We start from the raw sequence: 25,187 nt of genomic DNA, 5'->3' as shown, positions 1-25,187 counted from the left end.
TGCTCAACACAGGAGTTTCCCCCTGATGGTCAGTGCGCTCCCACAGGGGGAGCACCGTTCAGCTAGAAGCCAGGCTTGCTGCTCCTTAGCCTAGCAGCAGTGGCGGGAGCTTATTTGGGGTCTTATTTTATTCCATGTGAATTTTTGGAGCATTTATTCTAGGTCTGTGAAATATGCCTTTGGTATCTTAATGGGTATTGCATTGAATCTATAGATTGCTTTGGGTAGTAAGGACATTTTAATGATGTTGATTCTGCCAATCCATGAACATCGTATATTCTTCTATTTGTTTATGTCTTCCGCTATCTCTGTTTTCATGTCTTGTAGTTCTCCCAGTACAGGTCTTTTACCTCCTTAGTTAAGTTTATTCCTAGGTAGCTTAAGTTTTTTGGTGCAATGGTAAATGGGATTTTTTTTTTTTGGTTTCTCTTTCTGTGAATTCATTATTGGTGTATAAAAAAGCCACAGATTTCTGGGTGTTATTCTTGTATCCTGCTACATTGCCAAATTCATTTATAGTGTAATAGTTTTTGATAGAGTTTTTGGGGTTTTCTATGTATGATATCAGGTCATCTGTGAATAATGACAGTTTTACTTCTTCTTTTCTAATTTGGATGCCTTTTATTTCTTCTTCTTGTCTGATTGCTATGGCTAGCACTTCCAGTACTATATCGAACAGGAGTGGTGAAAGTGGGCATCCCTGTCTTGTTCCCGTTCTCAGGAGAAATGAGTTTAGTTTTTGCCCATTGAGTATGATGTTGGCTGTAGGTTTGTCATATAAGGCTTTTATTATGTTGAGGTATGATCCCTCTGTTCCCATTTTGCTGAGAGTTTTTATCAAAAAAGGATGTTGGATTTTGTCAAATGCTTTTCTGCATCAATTGATATGATTATGTGATTTTTGTCTCTCAATTTGTTTATGTAATGTATCACATTTATTGATTTGCGGATATTGTACCATCCTTGCATCCTCAGAATAAATCCCACTTGGTCATGGTGTATGATCTTACTAATGTAATGCTGAATCTGATTTGCTAGAATTTTGTTGAGGGTTTTAGCATCTATGTTCATCAAGGATATTGGCCTGTAGTTCTCTTTTTTTATGGTTCCTTTATCTGATTTTGGAATTAGGGTAATGCTGGCTTCATAAAAAGAGCTTGGAAGTGTTGCTTCCTCTTGAAATTTTTGGAATAGTCTGAGGAGGATAGTTTTTAGTTCTTCTTTGAATACTTGGTAGAACTCCCCTGTAAAACCATCCAGACCAGGGCTTTTATTTGCTGGAAGATTTTTGATCACTGCTTCAATTTCTTCAGTAGTATCAGCCTATTCAGGTTTTTTTATTCTTCCTGATAGAGTTTTGGGAACTTGTATTTTTCTAAGAATATGTCCATTTTGTCTAGGTTGTCCATTTTGTCGGAATAAAGTTGTTCATAATATTTTTTCATCAATCTTGTTTATCCTTTCAAAGAACCAGCTCTTGGTTTTGTTGATCTTTCGTATTTTTTTTTTTTTTTTTTGGTCTCTATGTCATTTATTTCCACTCTGATCTTTATTATTTCCTTCCTTTCTGCTTACACTGGGCTTTTCATGTGGGTCTCTTTCTAACTCCTTGAGGTGTAGGGTTAGATCTTTTATTACCATTTTTTCTTGTTTTTTTGAGGTAGGCCTGTAGAGCTATGAACTTCCCTCTCAAGACCGCTTTTACTATGTCCCATAGATTTTGGATTGTTGATTTTTCATTGTCGTTTGTTGCCATGATGTTTTTTTATTTCTTCTTTGATCTCTTCTGTAACCCAATCATTGTTTAATAGCATGCTATTTTCAAAGTGTATGTTTTAATGGCACAATAATTAAAATCTATTGTTCTTGTTCCCAAACCAGTCAGCCAGAAAATATTTTTTCTCTCCTTTAAAACATTGGGATTTTAAAAAAACAAACTTAAGTTTTTAGGTTTAAATTATTGAAATAAAAATAAATAAATAAATAAATACATGTATTCAAGCTACTTTATCAGGGCTAAAGATCTGTACCTTGTTCTGATTTACCCCACCCCCTCACCCCCAAAAAAGCATAACAATAGGGATATTTAGGATATTAGCATTATTTTTCATGAAAAACTATGAAGAATATTTTTCACACAAAGATCAAACAGGATATTATAAATAATGAATGGGTCTGTCAATTGACCACCAGTCTCCTGAAATAGCACTTCTAGGGATCTCCACGCACTGCCCCCTTATCAAATCCAATCACCTCCCTTGTCCTACTCACTGCTCACCCACTTGGCCTCAGAACTACTTCCCAGCATGAACCTTCAGTTCTGATCTCAATCAGTCTCATTTTCTCTGCTCACACTGTTCTTGCTTCTGTCCCTTCCCTCTGGGAATCTAATGTCCTTCTCTCAATCTCCTGAAGTCTAACCCTACGCCTCACAGGCCAGCTTACCTCATTTTCCCCTCGAAGCCTCCACACTTCGTGAGAGCCCTCCTGGATCTCTCCCTTTAGTGGATTTCTCTTGTAGATAAAACTTTCAGTATTTAATGTGTTTCTTAACCAAATACTCTAGCTTTACTTATCATATAACCTTTTCTTGAGTGAGTGTCCATCACAAAGCTGTCACCTTATGATATTTGTTTTGCAATTTTAGACCTTCGGAGATTAAGATGAAGTTTTGAGTTAGTCCTACATATGCTGTACAGTGCTACCAAGTGGTGGTAAATAGTACTGCCAATTCTTGAGATTGAAGGGTGCAGGAGCAGAAGAATGGGTCTTTGCTGAATTAAATGGTGGGTTTCTGCATGATCTTTTGTCAACTTAGATTTCTAAATAACACAAAAATACACTGAAACATGAACAGTCACCTAAAGCTGATATATCTTTACAGCATTTTACTATAATAATAAGTGTATGTACATATGAGTGTTCATATATGTGTATGTCTGTAGTATTCTATGCTTCATATGGATTTTTTTCCTCATTGGTTTCTATTTAAAAATTCTTTTAATTTTTCAATCACAATTGGCATACAATATCATATTAGTTTCAGATGTACAACACAGTGATTAGATATTTCTGTAACTCACAAAGTGATCACCCCCATAAGTCTAGTACCATACAGAGTTTTTGCAATATTATTGACCATATTCCCTATGCTGTACTTTACATCTTGTTTGGAACTCTATGAGCTTCCTGGGCTTGTCTGTCTATTTCCTTTACCAGGTTAGGGAAGTTTTCAGTCATTATTTCTTCAAATAGGTTTTCAATTTCTTTCCCTCTTCTCCTTTGGTGCCCCTATGATAAGAATGTTGTTATGCTTGATGTTGTCCCAGAAGCCCCTTAAACTATCTTTATTATTTTGAAATCTTTATTCTTATTTTTTTACTGATTTGAAGAAGAGAGAGAGAGAGATTTATGCATTCATTGGTTGCTTCTTGTATGTGTCCTGACTGAATTCTTTATTCTTTTTGCTGTTCTGATTAGGAGTTTTCTGCTACCTGTATTCCAAATCGCTAATTAGATCCTCTAATTCATCTAATCTACTGTTGATTCCCTCTAATGCATTCTTCATTTCAATTACTGTCTTCTTCATTTCTGGCTGGTTCTTTTTTTATGTTTTCTAATTTAACTACACAGAAACTCTGTTTCTTTAACATGACCCTTTCTCCTTTCTGTCTTCTTGATTCAGTCTAATGGCACCATGACTCTCTTTCCTCCTTTTTTTTTTCCCTTCTACCTTAGAGCCCTTAGAACAGTGGTTCTCAACCTGTGGGTCGCAACCCCTTTGGGGGTCGACCGACCCTTTCACATGGGTCACCTAAATACATCCTGCATATCAGATATTTACATTACGATTCATAACAGTAGCAAAATTACAGTTATGAAGTAGCAACGAAAATAATTTTGTGGTTGGGGGTCACCACAACATGAGGAACTGTATTAAAGGGTCACGGCATTAGGAAGGTTGAGAATCACTGCCTTAGAACATCCGGTTCTGGCCAGTGTCAAACTGATTTAAGCCTCAAGTCTGTTGATCAAGGGAACCGAGTTTTAGTCAAACTGAAGATAACATCTTGATCTCGGTTGTGTTTCAGTCCCAGGCCCAGGAAAGTGGAATGATGCTACCCACCACACCCTCATGTACCCAGACAGACTGGAGCCATAGCTGACATCGAGACCTGATATAATGGTCAACTACTCCAGTGATGGCAAACCTTTTGAGCTCGGCGTGTCAGCATTTTGAAAAACCCTAACTTAACTCTGGTGCCATGTCACATATAGAAATTTTTTTATATTTGCAACCATAGTAAAACAAAGACTTATATTTTTGATATTTTATTTTATATATTTAAATGCCATTTAACAAAGAAAAATCAACCAAAAAAATGAGTTCGCGTGTCATAGGTTCGCCATCACTGAACTACTGCCTACCCTGGCTCCAATGAATCAGAAGAGCCTATGACCCCTACTTCCTTAGTCACCATGAATAATCCCCCCCCCCCCCCCCCCATATATAATCTGTGCCATGCAGGCCAGGAATTGGGGGAACCAGCAATTAGACCACTAGTTCACCTGTGACTCCAGGAAAGGCGCAATTTCCTTAAATAAACTTTTACTTTGGTTTGCATTTGTTTGGGCTTTAATACAAATAGGGGAACAAACCTGTAACACAAATTCCATTGTTATGTTTCCTATCTTTTTGTTTAAATTTTCACTGAACTTATTGACTCTTCCCATAAGTTCATTGAGCATATATATAACCCATATTTTGAACTCTCTATCTGGTAGATTGCTTCTCTCCATTTTATTTAGGTTTTTTCTGGAGTTTTGTTCTGTTCTTTCATTTGGGACTTGTTTCTTTGTCTTCTCATTTGGGCTGCTTCCCCATCTTTGTTTCTATGTATTAAGTGGAGCTGCTATAACTCCCAGTCTTGGTAGAGTGGCCTTTTATAGTAGATGTCCTGTGAGGCCTAGTCTCCCTGATCAACTGAGCTGAGTGCTCTGGGGTTTCCCTTATGTGGATTGTGTCTGCCCTTCTGTTGTAGTTGAGCCTTGATTGCTGTTGCCACAGATGAGAGGGATTCCCTCAGGCTGATTGGTTGTCTAATTTAACAGTCGCTGGAGGAGGTGAGTGCAGTGTTTACCTACTCTGCCATCTTGACTGGAACTCTAGCTCTGAGCACTTTACATGTATTAATGCATATTATTCCCATAAAATCCAACAGCTAGGTACTACTAATCACCCCCACTTTATAGATGAAGAAACTGAAGCAAAAAGAAAGGAAAGAAAGGAAGGAAGGAAGGAAGGAAGGAAGGAAGGAAGGAAGGAAGGAAGGGAGGGAGGGAGGGAGGGAGGGAAAGGGAGAAAGGGAGGAGAATTGAAGTAAAAAGAGTTTAGGTAATTTCATCAAGATTACATAGACTTTAAGTTAACTAGCTGAGATTTAAACTCCAACAATCTGGCCCTGGCCAGTGTGACTCAGTTGGTTGAGCATCGTCCCATGCACCAAAATGTCTCTGGTATCATTCCAGTTAGGGCACATGCCCAGGTTGCAGGTTCCATCCCTGGGCAGGGTGCCTATGAGAGGCAAACGATAAACATTTCTCTCTCACATCGATGTTTCCCTCTCTCTCTGAAAATCAATAAAAACATATCCTCAGAAGAGGATTAAAAAAATAAAAAGCAGCAGCAAATTTCAGAATGAAAAGTACAGTAACATACCAATTTATTAAAATTATTTAGGCGGTCTCCCTCTAGGAGCAGGCCCGCACCTTTCCCTTTCTCCTCTTCTTCCCCTCAGGAGCATTACCTTTCCCTTCCCTCTCAAAAGCTCCAAGGGCCCTTCTTCTGCCTCTGTAACTTGTTTCCTGAGACTACGCAGCCCAGCTGGCTCATTTCTACCACCTCACTACCTTTCTAAATAAACTTTCCTTTATAATTTGAAAAAAAAGTCTTTCAACATACAAAACAATGTATCTATATAAATTATAGATAATAAATACTTAGTGCAATCCAACGTTAGCTGGAATAACATATTGACAGTTCAGGACAGTGGTTACCTCAAAGGAAAAAGGGAGAGAAAGTATGTCAAGCATTCAAATGTATTAGTAATGTTATACTTTTTAAAGAAAAATAGAACTAATAAAAGATGGCTTTTGCCATTATTTGAAATATTGAAAAACTAGAAACTGTCTCCATAAGCAAATCCAACATTCTACCTACACCAGGTTGCTGAAAACTTCTGGCGCAAACCACACCAGAAAGCAGGGTGGTATCCTCCAAAATGAATGATTTTCATTTTCTTTTCTTTTTTTTATATGTTTTTATTGATTTTAGAGAGGAAGGAAGAGGGAGAGATAGGAACATACATGATGAGAGAGAATCATGGATCAGCTGCCTCCTGCAAGTCCCCCACTGGGGATCGAGCCCACAACCCGGGCATGTACCCTTGACCAGAATCAAACCTGGGACCTTTCAGTTCGCAGGCTGATGCTCTATCCACTGAGCCAAACCGGCTAGGGCGATTTTCATTTTCTATTGGGGTTTTAGCCTTCCAGTCTCAAAGGCCGAAATGGCTCACTTCCTACCCAATCCCTCTATCACTACACATAAGCCCATCTCCTACTCCCAACTCCAGGGTCCCATTCCATCAGTTATTGCTTCACTCCAATGCTTGTTCAATCCCTTACTCTCTATAGCCTGTAAACAAGCTCAAATACTTGTTATTTTAAGAAACAAACCGACAAAAACTGATTTAAACCTTGATACCATCATCTTTCTTTTTATCTGCAGCTAAATTTTTTGAAAGGGAAATCTAAATCCCTCCATCTATTTCTTCAACTCTCTGCAGTCTAGCTCCCACTCCTATCATTTGTTTGAAACTGCTATGGGAAGCTCACCAACTATCTAATTCCCAAATCCAGAGGTTACTTTGCGGCTCTTACCTCACCTACCTCTCTGTAGGTTCTCTCTTTTTGAAATGTTCAACCTGACTTCTAAAACCTGCATTTTTCACAGTTGTTTTGGGCCTCTCTTCTTCAGGCTTCTTCTTTGGCGTCCCTTCTCAATGTCCACCCCTTCCACCTCAGGTGTTATTCTAACTAACCTTATTTACCTTCTAGGATCTTCTACCTTTGTCCTGATGAACTCCCAAATCTCTATTTCTAGCAGGACCTCTTCCAGAACCCTACATCATCATATCCAATTGACAAATAGTCCTCTCCATCTGGACATGCCATAAGTATCTCAAATCCAACACGCCCAAAATGAACTCATTCTCTTTCCATTGGTGCTGTCTCCTCCTGCTCCCCATCCCCATCCCCTATCTTAGTCGGTACATCTGTCGCCACCCTAGTTACCCTTAGGTAAGTCTTCCCACTTCCTCATGCCCCAAATCTCAACAGTTCTGTTGTTGCTATATTAGTTCAGTCCCAGCTCATCTCTCACCTGTGCTATTGCCATAGTGTTTCTGCCTACAGATCTTCTAACTCCAGGTTTTTCCTCAACCCATTTGTTCTTCTCCCGACTGTGAGATTTATTTTTCTAAAATGTAAGTTTGATAAGTTCCCTCCCTTGCTTCGGATGCCTCAGTGACTTCCCTCTGTCCGTGCCACAGAGTCCAACTTCCTTAGCATGTCTCACAAAGTCCTTCAGAATCTGGCCCCTGCTCACTCATTCAGACTCATCTTTAGATGTCTGGAGTTTGGTGCTAGCTGAAGGGTGGGCCTTTATCTCTGAACATGGTCTCTCACCGGAAGCAGGCTAGGTCAAGTTTCTTCACATCTTTGCGGCACATTGCAAAAGGGCAAGAGCAGATACTGTAATCCCTTGGTCAAAGCCAGTCATAAGGCCAGCTGAGATTCAAGAAGAGAGGCAACAGACTCCGTCTTTTGATGACAGCAACATCTAGGGCACATTGCAAAGGGATGAGTGGTCATTAAACAATTTACACACCAATGACTCACAGCCATTACCACCAGGAGCATATACTGGTATGTAGTGCACTAATAAGAACTGAAGATCCAAAAGCTCTACCAAGTTGTTTTATATGTACCTTTTTCTGTAAAACTGTTAGTAAATTTTAAACAATTAGAAAAGACATTTACATTCCAAAATACATTCATTAAAAGGGAACACAGAAGACTATTTTGTGTACAAGCAGTGCTCATAAAAGATACCAGACAAGTAACTCCAGCAACTCAGACTCTAATATCGGAGCAGATATGTCAGGGACCGGATTGGCTTTCCTGGAAGCTTCAAAGGTTTTCTGAAAGATTTACAACAGTTTGTTACAGAAGAAAATGTTGCATGTCTGCTTAGGAGCAAAGGTTTTTATCTTATCTAAAACTTCTTGGTAGCACCACCCTACACTACCAAAACAGTCCCTGTCATTATTTTAGATTTCTTCCCCTCAATGAACATGTGCCCTAACATTCTTATTTCTAAACATTTTGTACTTCATGTCCATACTCACTTGATACCCATGACTATATTTATTTTACCATTTTGTTCAGATCTAGGATTTCTCCTAGATATAAGGGATAAAACTGAACTCATATTCCCCCACAAGCTAATGGCACCCTCATCATTCTAGGCACATCCAGGCACAAAACTCTGGAATCGCCTTTATTCCTTCCTTCTCACTCTCCTGCTAACATCAGGTTGGCTTCCTCAGCCAGCTGAGTTGACCTCTGAAAAATCTCTTCTGGCTGCTTCCATTCTTTTTTTCTTTTCTAGAGAAAATTGTTATGAGTTTATTTGAGCCAATCTCTGACGACATGTGCTGGGGAGCAAGATCTCAAATGTTTCCTTTTTAAAAAAAAAAAAATCCTCACTTAAGAACGTGCTGAGAGAGAGAGAGAGAGAGAGAGAGAGAGAGGAGAGAGTAGCGGAGGGGAGGGGTGGGGAGGGGAAAGGAGGGAGGAGAGGAGGGGGAAGAGGAAGGGAGGGAAGTGGGGAGAGGAGAGAAGCATCCACCAGTTGCCTTCTGTTTGCCCCCGACCAGGGATTAAACCAACAGCCTGGGTATGTGCCCTGACCAGGAATCAAACCGGCAACCTTTTGGTGCACATGATGGCACTCAACCAACTGAGTCACTCTGGTTGATGGCTGCTTCCATTCTAATCTTTAAGGACCCTTGTCAACTCTTGCTTGATATAGCTGCCTCTCATTTCTTCATGATTCTTTTCTATGCCTCATGCTGACATCTGTATTATCTTTCTAAAATGGATCCATTCAGATAACCCGATGAGGAAATAAGCACAATTTGTAGATGGAAAGGGGATCTCTACCTCCTTCTCTGCCTTGTGCTGTGTGTGCTTACACCTTGGACACCAAGTCTGAGCTCTTGGAGAGATAGAAGGAGAAGCAGAGGGTTGAGGTTGAGATGCAATGCTTTGTGGATCAAAATGTGATCTGCAGACCACCAGCACCAGCAGTACCTGGGAGTGTGCAGAAATGCAGACTCTCAAGTGCTATCCCAGACCTACTGTGTCACAACATGCATTTTATCCCCAAATGACTTGTGAGCGCAGTAAAGTTTGGGGAGCATTCTAAGGGACACCCCTTGTGTACCACATTACTCTTATTGGTCTCACTTCTTTTATTTGACTACTAGGGTCCCTCGGCCTGGCCTGCGCCCTCTCGCAATCCAGGACACCTCGGGGGATGTCAGGCTGCTGGTTTCTGCCTGATCCTGGCAGGCCAGGATTCATGCACTGGGCCTCTAGTATGCATATAAGATCTTTGGTTAATCTCTTCCCGCCCACCCCCTCCCCATTTCCCTCTGAGATTCATCAGTCTGTTCCATGTTCCCATGCTTGTGCATTGAGCAGGGAAAGGGCCAGGGAAGAAGGGTGAGAGAAGGAGAAAAGGAAGGAATGGCCAGACACCCAGGAGTCTTCCCTACACCTTGCCCCGCATCGACCCAGATTCCATACTCAACTCCAAAAAGTCGACCACTGGCATTAATTTCTTCTAAGAATACAGAAAATTTAAACATTTACATGAGCAAATAATAGGAGTATATACTTTGTTTTCCTTTCTTACACAAAAGGTAGCATACTGTACTCACTGTCCTATCCATTCCTTTACTTAGGCTACTGCCCATGGCCTGGGATATTTTTCTATTCTATCTCCACTACTAAGTCAAGCAGTCTTCAACACCATTGCAAACACCTCTCCTTGAAGCATTCCCAAATCCCACTAGTTGCAATTAAAAATTCTGTTCCTGGGAAATTAAACAGGAACTTTATAATTAAACTGTACTTAGCTATTTAATACCTCAAAGTATCTAGGTTCTTATTTGTCATAACAAAGGACAATCTATATATTAGGGAAAATCATGTACAATTGCTGTTCTTTGACAGTTTTGACTTTAAAAATGGCATTTCATATGAGTAATCTAATAGATTTAAATTTAAATCGGATTTCCCCCTCACCTTGTTAGTTTTCTATAAGATTCTTTTCCTACCAAGAAGCATAACATTTAGTGACTATATTCTTTTATTCCTGCACTTCCCATCAATATATTAACCTTGCATGAATCTAAGGCTTTCTATGCCTTTTATTTCCTTATTATATATGGCTCTTACTCAAGAGTAACAATCCTTCTTTTACTATCTCCGCCATCCTTTTCACTAATACACTTGTACACATTCTTATCAACTTTACAACCCACTGCTTCGATAAGCAGCATGTAGTCACACAGTCATTGCAGGCTGGTGCTGCTTCCACCCATGGTTCTCCTGTTCTGCTTGCTAGTTCTGGATGAGAATATAACAACAGCACTTGATGCATCACACAAATCATGCTATTAATTAATCAACTCATAACTAATTAATGTTAGGAAAATGCGTGCTGAAGTTCTGCTCTTGCAGACAAACTCTCAATGCTCAACAGGCAGCATGCCCTCCAGTTCTGAGCTCATGGCCAAAAAATCCAATCACCAAAAGGGAAGAAAAGAAGACCAGTCCAATTAGAAAATGTTTGGACAAGAATTCTGATTGTCTTGCCTGGCATCATATGCCTATCACTGGACCAGTCACTGTGGCCAGAGGGATAGAATAATATTACTGCCCACTTTATAACCAAGGGCCAGGTTATTAACAGACGAAGATGGGGAGGCGAAGGCATTCAGACTCGACAAGAACACTAATTATTGCTCCAGATCCTCCTACCTGCACCTTCACCACTGGGTTTGTTTTACCTCTTGTGTTTATATACTTGTCACATACTTGTTATAGAAAACAAGTGTAACCTCTTTCCCACAAGAAATCCTTCAAATAGGTTAATAGTGCATCTGTCCTTTCTGTTTCTTCCCTTCTCCGGCCATTGACTTAACTGTTGGTTTCCTCCTGAGTGTCTGGCCATTCCTTCCTTTTCTCCTTCTCTCACCCTTCTTCCCTGGCCCTTTCCCTACCCTAAGATGTTGGCGTTCTCTGGATTTTCCTTAGCTCTCTTCTCTTCACTATGCACATTCTTCCTGGGTCAAGTAGACATTGCCCACTGCTCTATCACTAGCATACCACCCAGCATTTCCTATGCCTCCGGACTCTTTAACATTCCATTTTGTTTTTCTTTCCAAATACAAGCAAAAGTTTATTTAGAAAGTCACAGAGGCAGAAGCAAAGAAGAAGCAAGCCATGGAAGAAGCTGGGCTCCATGGGCTCAGAAAACAAGTTTCAGAGGCAAAAGAAGGGCCCTTGGAGCTTGGGAGAAAGGAAACAAAGAGAAACACTTTAAGGAAGGCCAAGAAGAGGAGAGAGAGAAAGAGAGAGAGAGAGAGAGAGAGAGAGAGAGAGAGAGAGAGAGACCTCCATGCTATTTCTGGCAGGGTTTGCCTTGTCACAGTTACATAACATCTTGCAATAGCCCCCCACCCCCACCTAGGAGTTAGGATTGCATTTAAAGATAGCAGGTGTCAGTCTGTCTGGGCTGCTATAACAAAAATACCATTGACTGGGTAGCTTAAACAAAAAAACATTTATTTCTCCCGGTTCTGGAGGCTGAGAAGTCCAAGATTAAGGTGCAGGCAAATATGGTGTCTGGGAAGATTCCTGGTTCATAGATGGCAGTCACAACAGAAAGGGCAAGGCAAGCTCTCTGGGATCTCTTATGCAAGGGCACTAATCCCATTCATGAGGGCTCCATCCTCATGACCTTATCGCCTCCCAAAGGCCCAGCCCTCAAAATACCACCACATTGGGGATTAGGTTCAACAAATGAACTTTGGGGGGACACAAACCTTCACTCTAGAGCAGCCGAGTGCTGTTGAGGGAAAAAGTAAGTGGTTTCTATACCTCAAGTCACAAGAACTTAGGAGTGGCTAGTGCAGTGCTAGTATAGAACGCCCCCCCCCCCCCGCCCCCCCCAGCACCATCCACTGCCATGGTCCTACTACAGCAAATATCCTGCTATTTCCCTACATTTCATTAAAAGTATTTTGTAGGCCTGGCCGGCATGGCTCCGTGGTTGAGTGTCGACCTATGAACCAGGAGGTCACGGTTCAGTTCCCAGTCAGGGCACATGCCCAGGTTTCAGGCTTGATCCTCAGTGTGGGGTGTGCAGGAGGCAGCCAGTCAATGATTCTCTCTCATCATTGATGTTTCTATCTTTCTCTTCCTCTCCCTTTCTCTCTGAAATATATATATCTATCTTTACCTATATCTATATCTATATCTATATCTACACACACATACAGAGAGAGAGAGAGAGAGATTGTTTCTTTAAAAAATGTATTTTGTAAAGTATAAAGTGCTGTGTAAGCATGAGTTGCTAACCATTAATCCTTAGATTTTTCAGTCTGGACTTCTGAGGTCCTCTCTTCCAATGGCTTCTGAGCCTGGCAAGCCCCTTCCTAGTTCTTTTTTTTTTTTTTTTAATATATTTTATTGATTTTTTATAGAGAGATAGGGAGAGGGATAGAGAGCTGGAAACATCGACCAGCTGCCTCCTGCACACACCCCACTGGGTACATGCCCGCAACCAAGGCACATGCCCCTGACCAGAATCGAACCTGGGACCCTTGAGTCCGCAGGCCGACGCTCTATCCACTGAGCCAAACCGGTCAGGGCCCTTCCTAGTTCTTTTACCCTCCAGCCTCGGAAGGACCTCCCCGAAGCCCTTTTGTAAAACATATATTAATAGAAGCCATTTTACAAGGTCAGCAAAAGTACACTACAAATTGCTTCACCTTTCCTTGAGTAGGCTTTTCCTTTCTTCTTCTATTTTTATGCATTGTTTTACATTTCAAGCTCCCAACTGTGGAGAAATCTACCTGCTGGCCCTGATTACTCTGAGTTGACTACCCTAACCCCAATTTAGATGTAGAAAGCAATCTTATTTGCATTGTATTTGGCTACTCACAGATAAAAAGGACACACATGAGTTTATCACAATCTTCTTTTATAGAGCTTGTCTTAAAGTAACAGTATGTGCACTGACAGGGGGAGTGGGAAGTCAGTACAACTTCTTTGAAGAGCAATTTGGAAAATATGTAAAACATCTTTTACATGTTCACATCCTTTGACAAGGCAATTTCTCTTTTAGAGAATTACTCTTAAGGAAATTATCAGTGAATATAATATGTAGAGGCGCGTGGTAGAATCAAAGATGGTCAACAAAGCCTTGTTTGGAATCTCAAAATTAGGGGGTTGATTACATTGATGATTATATATCTATACAAAGATTAATGATGTTGCAGAAATGCATCAACTAAAATTTTTTTAAAAGTCAGAATACACTGCCAAGTGAAGAAAGCAAATTATTAAAAAATGTAAATTGTGCTATTATTCTACTTTTATTTCTTTTAAAGATGTGTAGAAGGAGTTCTGGAAAAGTTTCCACTAAGGTATTTATAGATAGGTGAGATTATGAGGCTATAATTATGGTATTCTCGTCTTGCTTACTCATGTTTTTCTATTTTTCTCTGGAGAAAAATTACTTATGCAATCAAATGACAACAGTACACAATGTTTTGATTGCTAGAAGAATTATTTGAAGAGTTAATGGCCCTGCCTAGTCTGATAAACCGTCACCAGCTTCCCCCAGGCCAGGTAAGTAAGAATGTTTCCCTGTGGGTCCCTCCGGCAAAAGGACATATCACTTCAAAAACAGGTCTTCTCACTTTACATCGTGACCATCTCTGCTCAAACAACTGCAGAACAATCAGGAATTACAGGTTTCACTGCTTGACACTCTGATGCAGACAATTTGGCCCTCATCTCAACAGATTTATCTATTTGCTAAAGGAACGAAGTCTGTAAACCTCACTCATTGTCTCCAGAACTCAATAGTATTTTATTAAAATTTGATAATGTTTCCTTAAAAAAAGGAGCTATGCTCATTTCTCTATAGATACATGGCAAAATATGAGAGTTTTTATGTATTCTGGATTCAAGACTTCTATCAGATATATGATGTGAAAATATTTTCACATATTTTTGAACTATCATTCCCTACTCTCAAATAATTATCATCAGCAATCACATTATTGAGTACATACAATATGCTAGGCATTACACTATGTACATTATATGTATTATTCAATTTGAACTTCCCAACCCACTTTGAACTTTGAGGCAGATATATAATATAATATAATATAATATAATATAATATAATATAATATAATTATATAATGTGTAATAGGTAGTGTGTAATGTGTAATACGTAATGTATATTTGAGGCAGGTTTTATTATTAGTCTTGGTGGTGGACAAGCATGAGTGACCAACTTAATGCTTCACGTCCTCATGTCCTAACAAATCCCTGGAAAATGGGGATAATGACAGGACACAACTCATAGGACGGCTGTGAGTTTTAGATAAGTGAATACATGACTATCTCAAATAAAGCTGCTATACACAGTCATGTACAAGTCTCTGTATAGATATATGCTTTCTTTTCCCTTGGGAAAATAGCTAAGAGTGAAAGGGCTGAGTCATACGGTTGATATATATTTAACTTAAAAAGAAAACTGCCAACGGGTTTTCCTAAAGTGGACATAACATTTTACATTCTCATTAACAGTGTGAGCATTCTAATTTTTCTACATCATGTTAACACTTGGAATGGTAAGTTTTACGTTTTAGCCATTCTAGTAAGTATGTAGCGGCACCTCATTGTGGTTTTAATTTAACTTTTACTAGTGGCTAATTATGTTGAGTACCTTTTCATATGTTTATTTTTTTTTAAATAAATCTTCTTTAATTTAATTCTCTATTTAAATCTTTTGCATTGGTTGTTGGTTTGCTTATGATTGAGTTTTGAGAGTTTTTATATATTCTGGATTCAAGACTTCTATCAGGTATATGATGTGAAAATATTTTCTCTCAGTCTGTGGCTACACTTTTCATTCTTTTTACATTGTCCTTGGAAGAACAGATGTGCTTAAATTTGATTAAGTCTAATGTATTCATTTGTGGGGTTTTTTTTTAACGGACTGTACTTTTTAATGGATGGTACATATCTAAGAAATCTTTAACTCAATTCAAGATTAATTTCTATCTTTTATTTTAAGAAGTTTATAGTTTTAGATCTAAGATCTATTTTGAGTAAATTTTACATAAAGCATAAGTATGGATTGAAGTATAGTTTAGTGGTGGATTTTTGCATATGGATATCCAGTTGTTCCAGCACTATGTAATGACAAGACTATTCTTTTTCCATTAAATTGCCTTGTATCTTTGAAAAAATCAGTTGTCCATATATGTGTGGGTTTATTGCTGGACTCTCTGTTTTATTTCACTGACATATTTTTCTGATTTTGTGCCAATACTACATTGTCTTCATTACTGAAGTTTGATAATAATTTTAGAATTAGATAGTGTTAGTGCTCCAGCTTTGTTCTGCTTTTTCAATGTTTTCACTTTTTTAGGTCCTTTGCATTTCCATGAATTTTAGAAACAGCTTGTCAATTTCTACCATAATAAGTCCTGATGTGATTTTGATTAAAATTGCATTAAATCTATAGATCAATTTTTAGAGAAATGACATCTTCATAGTCATCTGACCCATGAACATAGTATCTCTCCCTTTTATTAATTTCTTTAATTTCTCTTAGATACATTTTATATCTTTTGTCAGATTTATCACTAATTATTCAATTTTAATGCTATTATAAATGGTAATTTTTATTTCAACTTCCAATTGTTTGTTGCTAGTATATAGGAAAACTGACTTTTGTCAGTTGATCTTGTATTTTACAACTTAGCTAAACGTGCTTACTCTAAACCTACAACAGAATTGGGAGATTCCATTGGATGTCCTACATAGACTATCATGTCATCTCAAATAAAGACAGTTTTACTTCTTCCTTTCCAATCTGGATGTCCTTTATTGCCTTTTCTTTTTATTTTGTAATCCTCGCCTGAGATATGTTTTTACTGATTTTTTATTTTGGGGGGAGAGAGCAATATTGATGTGAGAGAAACATTGATCAGTTGCCTCCCATATGTATTGGGGCCAGGGATCAAACCTGAAAGCTAGGTATGTGCCCTGACCAGGAATCAAACCTGCAACCTTTTGGTGTATGGGACAACGCTCCAACCACTGAGCAATACCAGCCAAGGCCATAGCAAGTATTGATGAGGATAAGAAGAACTGAAACCCTTGTGGACTTCTGGTGACAATGTCAATATTACAACCACTTTGGAAAACAATTTGGCAGTTTCTTAAGTTGAACATACAAGGAACATATGATCCCCTCAGTCCACTCCTAAGTATTTGCTCAAAAGAAATATAATTATTAACCATATAAAGACATGTACACAAATGTTAATAGAAGGTTTTTTAAAAAATATATTTTATTGATTTTTTACAGAGAAGAAGGGAGAGGGATAGAGAGTTAGAAACATCGATGAGAGAGAAACATCGATCAGCTGCTTCCTGCACATCCCCCACTGGAAATGCGCCCGCAACCAAGGCACATGCCCCTGACCAGAATCGAACCCGGGACCCCTCAGTCCGCAGGCCGACGCTCTACCCACTGAGCCAAACCGGTCAGGGCTAGAAGTTTTATTTGTAGTAGAACCCAAGCTGGAAACAGCTCAACTGCCCATCAACAGGTGAATGGATAAACAAACTGGCATAGAGAGACCAAGATGGCGGCGTAGGTAAACACCGGAGACCGCTGCCGCAAACAACCATTTCAAAAATACAACTAAAAGACTGAACGGACATCACCCAGAACCACAGGAAGGCTGGCTGAAGAGAGACTCTACAACTAGAAGGAAAGAGAACAGCAAATCGAGGCTCAGAGGCGGCGCAGTGTGGAAAATACAAAGGTACCGAGGTGCGCGCGCAAAGCGGGCTGGTGGCTGAGGGCGCGGTTGTCGTTTTCTGCCGGGAGTGAGTCTCAGACTCTGGGCTCCAGATCCGGGCGAGTCTCTAGGGACCCAGACTCAAACGGGAGAAGCGGGATTATCCGGTATCAGTTGGGACCTGAGGGCAGCTTTCTCTCCGAGGTTTGCAGCGGCTGCCGGGGTTCTGAGAAGCAGAGCCTCTGGGAACGGGACTGAGCGTGGCCATAACTGCTCCCTCCGCCCGCCCTGTTGATCCCGCCCCGCCCAAACCCTGCGCACAGCCATTTGCCGATCGCCTCAGGCAAAGGCTGGATTAGCGCCTCCCCAGAAGGCAGACGTTTTCCATACAGCTGATTCCTATAGCCAGCCGGCCTGGTGGTCAAACCCCTCTAGTGTTAACTACAACAATTAAGGCTTGGCTAGAACAAGACTGCGCACAGAGACCACAAGGGGGTGCACCAAGAAAGCATAAAAGATGCGGAGACAAAAAAACATGACAGAAATGGAGGATATGGAGCTAAGAATCGCAATTTTGAGGGCTTGCCATAAATTTGTGCAGAGCCTCACGAAAACTAATGAGACCCTCGATGCTACGATAAAGAAATTAGAAAGTAAGCATACACGGACTGAAATAAAGAATATTATACCCAATAGCAGACCAGAGGAGCACAATAATCAAACCAAAGATTTGACAAAAAACACCCAATTGGAAAAGCAAAATGAAAAAAGAATCCGAAAGTGTGAAGATAGTGTAAGGAGCCTCTGGGACAGCTTTAAGCGGTCTAATATCAGAGTCATTGGAGTGCCAGAAGATGAGAGACAGCAAGATATTGAAAACCTATTTCAAGAAATAATGGCAGAAAACTTCCCCCACCTGGTGAAAGAAATGGACTTACAGGTCCAAGAAGCGCAGAGAACCCCAAACAAAAGGAATCCAAAGAGGACCACACCAAGACACATCATCATTAAAATGCCAAGAGCAAAAGACAAAGAGAAAATCTTAAAAGCAGCAAGAGAAAGAGGCTCAATTACCTACAAGGGAATACCCATACGACTGTCAGCTGATTTCTCAACAGAAACTTTGCAGGCCAGAAGGGAATGGCAAGAAATATTCAAAGTGCTGAATACCAAGAACCTACAACCAAGATTACTTTATCCAGCAAAGCTATCATTCAGAATTGAAGGTCAGATAAAGAGCTTCACAGATAAGGAAAAGCTAAAGGAGTTCATCACCGCCAAACCAGTATTATATGAAATGCTGAAAGGTATCCTTTAAGAAGAGGAAGAAGAAGAAAAAGGTAAAGATACAAATTATGAACAACAAACATGCATCTATCAACAAATGAATCTAAGAATCAAGTGAATAAATAACCTGATGTACAGAATGAACTGGTGATTATAATAGAATCAGGGACATAGAAAGGGAATAGACTGACTATTCTTGGGGGAAAAAGGGGTGTGGGAGATGCGGGAAGTGACTGGACAAAAATCATGCACCTATGGATGAACACAGTGGGTGGGGAATGAGGGTGGAGGGTGGGGTGGGAGCTGGAAGGAGGGGAGTTATGGGGGGAAAAAAGAGGAACAAATGTAATAATCTGAACAATAAAGATTTAATTTAAAAAAAAAAAACTGGCATATTCATCAAATGACACACCACTCAGCAGTAAAAACTGAATGAACTATCGCTACATATAACAACATGGATGAATCTTAAAATTATCATGCTAAGTGAAAGAAGCCAGCCAAAAAAGAATACCTACTGTATGACTAAACTGTAGAGAATTCAAAGCTAATCTACAGTGATAGAATGGAGATTAGTGGTTGCTTGGAAATAGGGGACAGGGAGGTGGGAGAGGAAGGGATTACAAAAGTACAAGTGAAAACTTTTGGAGGTGACAGATATGTTCACTATCTTGATTGTAGGGATGATTTCATGGGTATATACTCATATAACATTGTACACTTTAAACACGTGCAGTTTATTATAAACTATATATAAACTTTAATAAAATGTATGTACATGTAAACTTTGTGAATAAAATTATACCTTTTTATTGAGGTATCAGTGACATACAATCAACTACATATAAACCTTTTGTTTTAAAACTTGGTCCCAGAAGTGGAAATGTTCCTTCCTGTCATGTTTAATTGGCCAGTGAAAGTCATTAAATGTTCACACCTCGCTGCAAGGGGCTAGAGAAGTGCATTCCTACCACATGCCTGCCTAGTGTTGAATATCTGTGTTTGTGTACAGTCCCAATGGCTCCTAATGACTCAGCAGTAAGCGTGCTGTTTTTTTTTATAAATAGAACACTTGTCCTAGTTGTTATGTAATGGAATTCACATTTACTTGCTGAACCAACAAACAATAGTAGACTTAGCAGCCCTCACTCAAAAGTCCTGCAAAGGTTCAGTTGTTTAGCTTATAATAGTGAGGAATGCGAGTTAAATCAAATAGTCCAAGTAAGCCAGGCCTCTCCCTACTAATTCTGAAATTAGGGCTTTTTAGAATCTAAGAAAATAAACAGAACCAGGAGAAAACATGAACAACCATTTGATCTAGTTCCTGTCTCCTACATAATTAGATTTCATGTAAATCATAGAAGACAGATGGAGGGTCAGAGACTTTATAATGGCAAATTGTTTCCTAAGTTTATTCTCTTTATGGTCAAGAAATTGTTTCTCATGTCCAACTAAATTTTTTTTTTAATTTAAACTAATTTATTTTTGTTCTGTTCTTATCAGTCACTTTGTGAAAAATGTATTTTTTAATCCTCACCCGAGGAAATGTTTTTACTGATTTGAGAGAGAGAGAGGGAGGAAGAGAGAGTAACATCGATGTGAGAGAAACATTGATATGTTGCCTCCAGTACACGCTCTGATGGGGGAATCATAACCTCAACCTAGCTATGTTCCATCAGCAGGGATGGAACCCGCAATCTTTCGGTGTACTGGATGACGCTCCGACCAACCAAGCCACTAGGCCAGGGCTCTTATCAGTCACGTTGATGAATTGGTCACAAAAAAAAGCTCTGTGGCATAGAAAAAGGTTAACATCTTTATTGTACAAGAAACTCTTGCACAACAGTAAGGAAAAAGGTAAACATTTTACTTATTTTTCTAGCAACATGGCAAATTGTATTACTACAGCCTCTAACTCACCCCTAGCCGGCCTTCCTTCTGAAAAAACACATAGAAATGCTGCATCTGCTCTATTATTTTCTGTACTTTTTATGTGTACTTTAAAACATTTCTAATTTTTTGCCCTGGCCAGGCAGCTCAGTTGGTTAGAGCGTGATCCCGATACACCAAGGTTTGGGGTTCAATCCCTGGTAATGGCCTGTATAAGAATCAACCGATAAATGCATAAATAACCAGAACAAATCTCTCTCTCTCCTTCCCCTTTTCTAAAATCAATAAATAAAAATTTTAAAAATAAAAATATCAATGAGATGACATTTTAGCTGTAAAATTAGTAAATATGCGCTAAAAATAAAAATGCCTCAGTATTATCAAGGGTATCAAACCTATATTTACAGTAGGATATCAATTGGTACAAATTTTCTCATTGTGTGAGAATGATGGGAGTGTGCATATTTTTAATTTTTTTGCTAATGTGTATTTTCTAAGTTTTCTGTAATAAACATGTACTACTTTTATAACAAAATATACACTTTTAACTGAAGGCAATATTGCTATTAAAGTTCTCTCTTACCCTTCTCCATGCTAACAAATTTTTTCTTCTTTTTTTTATAAGGCCTTATTTTCACTCTGAAATCGTATTTTTTTCAGAATTTTTTCATTTTCTCCATGTCCTCAATTCAGTCAAGCTTATGTTCTGAATTAGTCTACAACAACAGGTTTGAAATTTTAAAAAATGCTTTTCTGATTTCTCTTTTAAATTGTAAAGTTATATTTGCATTGCATTTTGCCTAAAGCATCCATTAGCTAGATTGATATGTAAAAACATGTTCTTACTAACTGTATTCTTTCATCCAAAATTACTTATTAAGTACCTTTTAAGTACTCTGGTAGTGTCCCTCTGTGTCCTAGCAGAGAGGTATGGGTATCCTGTATGTGGGTAAATACTATACATGTGTATGTCCATTTGTATAAAACATATGCCAGTCACTAGACTTGGTGCCCTTAAGCTTTACTTCATTAAATCCTCACAACAATCTTTCTGTCCTAAATATATTTTTATTGATTTCAGAGAAGAAGGGAGAGGGAGAGAAAGCTAGAAACATCAATGATGAGCGAGAATCATGGGTCAGTTGCTTCCTGCACGCCCCCCACTGGAGATTGAGCCCGCAACCCGGGCATGTGCCCTTGACCAGAATCGAACACGGAACCCTTCAGTCCGCAGGCTGGCGCTCTATCCACTGAGCCACACCAGCCAGGGCTCACAACAATCTTATGAGATGATTGCATTATTTCTATTTCATGGATAACGTTTAGAGAGGGGCTGTAATATGCCAGAGAATAGTTGGTAAGAGCAGGAGCCAAGCCTTGCAGATGGCATCCAGGCAGGGAAGAAGGTAGAGAAACGAAATTGTGTATGAGGTCAGATGAAAAATGCCACAAATGTGATAAAAAGCAAAGACCTTTCTGGACCTTCACTGATTTCAATAATTTTACCCCACATAGCAGGCTTCAAAGCGTGTACACAGAGCAGTGGCATGGGACCCCACATTCAGACAGACCCTGCACTTGGTGTTTACTGCTATGCAGTTGCCACCTTAAAATTCTAAGTATTTTTTCTTTAAATTTCTGTTTTGTAAATGAAGTCTGACGAACACTGGAAGCATGTGCCTTGGAGTCTTCAGCTGCCATGCGGTTTGCCTGCTGTCAGCTCCCCACCTTTTGGCAGCGGGCGCTCATCACCTGGCGCGTGGAGCCTTGCCAGGCTTCACCCTCACCACGTCTGCCCTCCCGACTGTGACCACTGCCACTCCCCCCGGGTGACAACCAGGTTGTATTCTGCTGAGGTTCATGTTCCGAGGCCCGTGTTCTGCTGTGACGCTCTGCCCCCAGTGGGGCCCTGGGCTGAGGCCCAGGAAGGTTGGGGTGTGTCACGGACACCCCGGGAATGCTTTTCAGCAAGGTGTGGGTGACAGCAGTCGTCTCTGCCAGGGCACCACAACTGTTTGGGGGAGTAAAGGCGGGGAAACTCGCCAGGGAAAGGCCTCTCGTCCACTCCCCCCCCCCCTCCCCCACTCCCCCCACCCCCGTCCAGGTACTGGGTATGTTCAGGCGCTGAGACTGCTGCAAGGTCAGCAGCTGGAGGAAGGGGGCGTCCAGCTGCCCAACAGGACCTGCACTTACCCTGCGAGTATCCCCTCCCCAAGGGCGTTACATTAAACAGCAAATTCAAAAACACTCAGGCAGGTCAAGAGAGCAACCAGGAAAGAGAGGGAAGGCTTCATATAGTGCCTTTAACAGTACATGTTTCCTGCTTTTTGAACAAGAGGAGTGTATCTTCATTTTGTACTGGGCAGGAAATTGTGCGGCCAGCCCTGCTGTTCTATGGCCAGACCACGTGTCACTGTAGCTGCCCATGATGGGGGAGGGGACAGTTTACTCTATGAGGAAAGGTGACTTATTTGATTACTCCACCCTTATTTACCTTTGTCTTCCAAGTGTTTATACTCAGTCCTGCTGCTTGCTGTTCCTGGTGTTGGAAGGCGAAGGCGCTGGTCAGGAGAGAAGGGCTGTTTATTAAATGGACAGCAATGTTCAAAGCAGAGCTGCCCCAGGGTGTGTTCCTTTTAGCTCTACTGAAAGCCGCTTTCGGCAAGGATCGCTCTGGCAAAAAGAGGTTCTCCCTTTTAAAGATGCCTGTTTGTGTGCCAGACAGGTCTCTGAACACTGCTTCCTGGACGTTGCTTCTTCCTGCAGATAAGGGCCTTCATGCACTGGAACAGCAACTTGGTACCGATGCCGGGGTGACAGTCAACAGGGACATCTCCACATAGAAAGAACAGGACAGGCAGTTCTCACAGTCACGGCAAGGCACGCCCCTGGAGAAGGCACTCTTGGGTAAATCTGGTTTTCATACACAAACAATGTAGTCAGGGAGCTGCATGCCTAAGGGTGTCATCTCAACTCTTCTCTTTTAATGACCACAAATGCCATATTGAAATCAGCTGTAACCCATGTAATTGTCTAATTGTTAAGTTCTCAAAATGTTAATCACTTAGTCTGGTAATAAGGAAATAGATCTTATAAATTTTCAGTTAATTTTGTTTAATTGTTAAGGAGATTTCTTGGGGAGGGGGCTGGTGCATGGATAGAAAGTGTGGGGAAGAATGGGCCAAAAAAGCGTAGAGAAGCTATGGGCAGAGAAGGGAGAAGCTAGGGGGACAGTAGCTTCGGGGGTGGTATGGATGCCCGGCCTGGCATCACCTCCTAACAGTGTGTATCTGGCAAAGAGCTCCCAGGAGAAATTGATGAAGGGTGAGCTTCTCTAAGTCAAGGGCTACCCTATCATGTTTTTATTACTAGTTCCTAATGAAATGAACATTTAGGTCCTTGAAATGAGAAATATATTTCTATGCTGGAGACAGACTTAAAATCACTCTTTGACCTGCCTGAAATCTATGCTTAGCTGGGGTATAACCAGACATACAATGATAAACACCCAACTTACCTACATAGGACTTAGATTTCTAGTCATTTTTTAAACAATTTCTAGCCATTTTAACCTTCTTTTACCAAAATGTGTTCTTGATAATGGGGTAAGAGAGAAAAGTAAAGAAAATGGTATTATTTCCTTGCCCCTACCAGAAGGCAAAGTAGCAAATGTTGGGATCCTTTTTCCTGCGGTCCCTGTCTATCATACTGAGGTTTCCGCAGGTCCCACCCTTCTTCCTCCATTAGCTCCGTGGAAATGATTGTGTCTTAAAAGCAGAGAGCTCTATAATCAAAAGATGAAGGTGAAAAATCAGAACAAATCCCAGGACTCCAGGACCTGTGATAGTGCAGTTCTTAGGACTATTCTCTGGGTCCACCTCCCGGCCACCAAATCTGGAGAGGGTTGATGGCTGTTTATAAGGGCCAGGCCCGAAAGGGTACATACACATCAGGGTGACTAGCCTCCCACTGGCCACAATTCAGCCACAGAACCTAACTGCAAGAAAGGCTAAAGCTGTGGTCTGTGTCACTGCCTCTGCCACACTAAACAGATGCTGCCACAAAACCTAGGAAAAGTTCAGACATTGGAAGCACAACACTTTGGAAGCCTGAGGTGTTGGAAGTTTGGGGCTGAAAACTGGAAGATTTATTAAAAGTTTCATAAAGTACAGTTAGACCCTGTGTGGTCAGGCATTTGTCCCTCTCCCACCCCCAGAAGAAGGTGGGCGGTTTATTTTTTTTTAAATATATTTTATTGATTTTTTTACAGAGAGGAAGGGAGAGGGATAGAAAGTTAGAAACATTGATGAGAGAGAAACATTGATCAGCTGCCTCCTGCACACCCTCCACTGGGGATGTGCCCACAACCAAGGTACATGCCCTTGACCGGAATCGAACCCGGGAACCCTCAGTCCGCAGGCCGACGCTCTATCCACTGAGCCAAACTGGTCAGGGCAAGGGCAAGGTGGGCGGTTTAACCTTTGAAGAGAACACACAGGCTCTGGACTTGGAAATACCAGCATAGGTATGTGAAGATGAGAAAACCATGGTATTAAGTTCAAGTCTCATGGCTAAGAGTTGATATTCCCAGCCTCTTTCTCCCACTCAGTCCCAGGATACTGACAGCCATACTTTACCTTTCCAGGCAGGATTCCTCTTCAATAAAAGCAAAGGGCCTAGGAGAAAGGACTTACAGATCTTCCAGTGAAATGGCTGGGCCCCAAACATTTGCAGAGCCCCATTTGCTCACAG

The 25,187-nt window shown here is 40.5% G+C and overlaps 1 long non-coding RNA gene across 1 annotated transcript; it reads left to right on the top strand.

Annotated features, from left to right (window-relative positions):
• The first annotated feature begins 14,990 nt into the window (after positions 1 to 14,990).
• LOC139020073 (uncharacterized) lies at positions 14,991 to 23,014 on the top strand. The gene is made up of 3 exons (XR_011473187.1): positions 14,991 to 15,071; positions 22,091 to 22,407; positions 22,944 to 23,014. It is a non-coding gene; the product is annotated as an uncharacterized lncRNA (long non-coding RNA).
• The last annotated feature ends 2,173 nt before the right edge of the window (positions 23,015 to 25,187 follow it).

Source organism: Myotis yumanensis, unplaced genomic scaffold (assembly GCF_028538775.1).
Source record: "Myotis yumanensis isolate MYYU_CA2020_CCGP unplaced genomic scaffold, mMyoYum1.0.hap1 SCAF_11, whole genome shotgun sequence".
In the NCBI taxonomy this organism is placed as follows: domain Eukaryota; kingdom Metazoa; phylum Chordata; class Mammalia; order Chiroptera; family Vespertilionidae; genus Myotis; species Myotis yumanensis.
This window is presented reverse-complemented; position numbering and strand designations above follow the sequence as displayed.